The following is a 5,086-nucleotide window of genomic DNA, read 5'->3' as shown; positions in this document are numbered from 1 at the left end:
AGACATAACTGATATTTGAAAGGTTTAAAATGATAATTAATAATAATTTGACAAATGCGATTTTAATAATTAATAATTATATATTTAATAATGATTTATAATAATTTATTAAAATTAATTTTCATTTTTGGACATTAGTTTAAATAAATGTTTTATATAAAAAACAATAACACTTAATTTTTTTTAATATAAATAATTAATTTTTTTTTTAAGTTAGCCATTGCCCAAAAGTTGCAGGAATGCCATTATGGGTTCCTGCAAGTGAAATTGAATTAATAAAAAATTCAATTACGGTAATGACAATTTTTTTGGTTTAATGTAGTTACATCCTTGAACTTGGCGTATTTTGCCTATTGACACCTTGGATTTTAAAATAACTTATCACATATCTATATTTGGTTTTAAAAACCTATTGCACACTTATAGTTGGCTTTAAAAATCTATTATACACCTATAGTTAGTTCATTTGGACCTTCTACACACAATCGTTGATTTTTCGTCTTTAACGAACAAGATGGTATGTGTGTTATAGAAAAAAAAAACGCGTGAGTTCGTTCGGTATGCCACCTCATTCGTCAAAGACGAAAAGATTAACAATTTTATGTATAGGAGGTCCGAATGAGTCAACTATAGATGTATGATAGGTTTGTAAGCCAACTATAGATACAGTAAAACCTCTTTATAGGAATACTCTATATAGTAATAACCTCTATTTCGTTATAAAAAAACTTGATCCCGATTTGGACCAGTTATAAATAGGAATAACCTCCCAAACGTTATTTGTTATACACTTTTCAAGTCCCACCTTTTGAAACTATGCCTATATATAGTAATAATTATATATATATATATATTAAGAATTCAAACTAAATTATAATATATATATAAAAACTGTTAAAATTATCTATGAGTTGGAAACACAAACTATAACTTGAAATTATAAATATTTAGTATTCTCATTGATGTTTACATTTTTACCATAAAACTCTTCCAATTATCTATATATTGAAAACCTAAGCTCTAAATTGAAATTCTAAATATTTAATTTGTTCTATTAATGTCTATTGTCATACATTATATATAAACCATGTATGTCGATGATAATCTTAACCAATTTCAAATGGTATTATGTGTTGAGAAATTTTATTATACCAAACTCTATTTAGTAATAACCTCCCAATTGTTATACAAATAGTCTGGTCCCAAGTGTATTCTTATATAAAGGTTTTACTGTATGCGATAGGTTTTTAAAACTAACTATAAGTGTGTGATAGATTATTTTAAAAGTTTAAGGTGCCATTAGATAAAACTTATCAAATTTAGGTATATATATACACATAAGCCATTTTTTTAAATCATAGTTTCAAAACAGTTTCTTTAAAAACCGTTTAATATGTATAGGTTTTCAAAACAGTTTTTTTAATCATGCTATCTTCCCATAGCTGTATTTTTTTTTTGGCTCTGTCCCGTAGCTGGCCTAATCAATTCATAAAAAAGAGATTTTCGAGTTTAATATGTAGAGAGAGAAGTGGCTTTTTTTTAATGGAATAATCTTCAATTTAATTTGACTTTTAATTATATATTTAAATTATAAGTGATTGCCATGTCATCAAGTAGCCATTTTATAACATTAAATAATAATTTAAATCTAGACCATTCGATCTTGATCCAGGAAAATTAAGAAAAAATGCTGCTGCTTATTAGGGGGTTCAAACCTAAGACCTGTTCATCTACACTCCATGTTGTTTACCACTGAGCCAATTATTCTTTTTGTATATTATTTCGCGCACTGATTAATATATCATCTCCCTTTTAGCTTCTATTGTTTTTTTTTGTTTAATATTTGACGCATTCACTTATTAATATCGATTAAATATGCATAGTAATGAATTATTAATAGAAAAAAGGAAATGTGCATAATAATGAATTATTAATAGAAAAAAAAGAGAAATGTGCATAATAATGAATTATTAATAAAAAAAAATCCAAGAACATGCTCTAATTTCTTATTTATTTAATTCCTTTATATTTTTGTAATTTATGTTACATAGGAAAATATATTTTTTAAAACATACGTTAGGACATATATTTTAACTTTTAAAACACGAACTATGAAGTTTAGAACGTACGACATATTTTTTAGAACATACGTTATGTTTTTTAGAACATGTGTTATGTTTTTTCGAACATGAGTTATAAATTATATTATAGAACAAATGAAAAAACGATCCAGATATCTACTGATTTTTTAAAACATTATACTTAATTTTTAGAACACAAACTATATATTTTTTAAAACATACGTTATAACATATATTTTAACTTTTAAAACACGAACTATGAAGTTAGAACGTACGACATATTTTTTAGAACATACGTTATGTTTTTTAGAACACGTGTTATGTTTTTTCGAACATGAGTTATAAATTATATTATAGAACAAGTGAAAAAACGATCGAAATATCTACTGATTTTTTAAGAACATTATACTTAATTTTTGAAACACAAACTATATATTTTTTAAAACAAACGTTAGAACACATATGTTAACTTTTAAAACACGAACTATGAAGTTTAGAACGTACGACATATTTTTTAGAACATACGTTATGTTTTTTTAGAACACGTGTTATGTTTTTTCGAACATGAGTTATAAATTATATTATAGAACAAATGAAAAACCGATCGAGATATCTACTGATTTTTTTAGAACATTATACTTAATTTTTGGAACACAAAATATAAACTTTAGAACATGCGTTATGTTTTTTAGAACACATTATGTTATTTAAAATATTAGTGTTATAAATTATATTATAGAACAAATGTAAAAATGGTCCATATATTTACTATTTTTTTAAACATTATACTTAATTTTTAGAACACAAATTATAAAGTTTAGAATATATGTAACAATATTTAGAACATCGTCCTTAACATTTTAAAATATAAATTACAAAAATATAGAGGAATTAAATAAATAAGAAATTAGAGCATGTTTTTACATTTAATTGATATTAATAAGTGCATGCATCAAATATTAAACAATGGAAACTAAAAGGGTCGTAATATATTAAGCAGCGCGACACATAGTACACAAGAAAGACAATTGGCATAGTGGTAAGTAGTGTGGAGTATAGATGTAGGGTCTTAGGTTCAATCCTCCTAGATAGTAGCATTTTTTTTAAATTTCCTTACCCAAAACTACGTAGTTTTGAGTGTAAAAATTAATAAAAAACACTAAGCTGTTGGGGTTCAAACCTTAGACCCTTCAACTACACTCCACACTCCTTACCACTAAGCCATTTGCTTATCTTGTATATCATGTTGCGCACTGCTTAATATACCAATGCCCTTGTAGCTTCTATTGTTTAATATTTGATGCATGCACTTATTAATATTGATTAAATGTGCATAATAATAAATTATTAATAGAAAAAAAGAAATTTGCATAATAATGAATTATTAATAGAAAGAAAATGTCTTTGGAAGCAATCAAAATGATTTCTAAGAATCATTCTATGGGTCTTAACAGTCGCAACCTCATCAAAGCTATTATAAGGCTTTGCTCCTCCTTTGAGTTCGTAGAGTTCAGACACATTTTTAGAGAGCAGAATCGTGTTGCTGATCGCTTGGCGGCGGCGGGCCATGAAGGGACGTTAGGCGTTACTACCCTTCCTGTTTCCCCTAGTTTCATCTCTCATCTTCTCTTAGAAGATAGGATTGGGGTTAGCTTCCCTAGGCTAATTCCTGGGTAGTTTGTTGTTATTCGTTTTTCTTTTCCTTTTCTACCAAAAAAAAAAAATAGAAAGAAAATGTCCATAATAATGAATTATTAATAAAAAAAATCCAAAAACATGCTCCAATTTCTTATTTATTTAATTCCTTTATATTTTTGTAATTTATGTTATATAAGAAAATATATTTTTTAAAACATACGTTAGAACATATATTTTAACTTTTAAAACACGAACTATAAAGTTTAGAACGTACGACATATTTTTTAGAACATACGTTATGTTTTTTAGAACACGTGTTATGTTTTTTCGAACATGAGTTATAAATTATATTATAGAACAAATGAAAAAACGATCCAGATATCTACTGATTTTTTAGAACATTATACTTAATTTTTAGAACACAAACTATATATTTTTTAAAACATACGTTATAACATATATTTTAACTTTTAAAAACACGAACTATGAAGTTAGAACGTACGACATATTTTTTAGAACATACGTTATATTTTTTAGAACACGTGTTATGTTTTTTCGAACATGAGTTATAAATTATATTATAGAACAAGTGAAAAAACGATCCAGATATCTACTGCTTTTTTTAGAAAATTATACTTAATTTTTGGAACACAAACTATAAACTTTAGAACATATGTTATGTTTTTTAGAACACACGTTATGTTATTTAGAATGTGAGTTTTTTTTAACAAAAAAAATGGCTCATATATTTACTATTTTTTTAAAACATTATCTTAATTTTTAGAACACAAATTATAAAGTTTAGAACATATGTAACAATATTTAGAACATCGTCCTTAATAATTTAAAACATAAATTACAAAAATATAGAGGAATTAAATAAATAAGAAATTAGAGCATGTTTTTGGTTTTTTTTCTATTAATAATTAATTATTATGCACATTTGTTTTTTCTATTAATAATTATTATGCGAATTTAATCAATATTAATAAGTGCATGCATCAAATATTAAACAATAGAAGCTACAAGGGCGTTGGTATATTAATCAGCGCGCGCCAGAATACACAAGAAAAGCAAATGGCTTAGTGGTAAGCAGTGTGGAGTGTAAGTGAGGAGGCCAAGGTTTGAACCCCAGCAACATCAGCGTTTTTTTATTAAATTTTACACTCAAAACTACGTAGTTTTAGGTGGTTCTCACCTAAAGGTACTATGTTAAGTTTACATTGAATGTTTATTTCATCAGAATGTTTATTTGATATATATATACACTACTCTTCTCCTTCCCCCCTTTGCTGCACCTGACCCCTCTCCCCTTCCCTTTCTTTGGAAAATATCCGGTTTTACCCAGATCTCACTACAAAGTTCAA

This window comes from Euphorbia lathyris, chromosome 4 (assembly GCF_963576675.1).
Source record: "Euphorbia lathyris chromosome 4, ddEupLath1.1, whole genome shotgun sequence".
NCBI lineage: Eukaryota > Viridiplantae > Streptophyta > Magnoliopsida > Malpighiales > Euphorbiaceae > Euphorbia > Euphorbia lathyris.
This window is presented reverse-complemented; position numbering follows the sequence as displayed.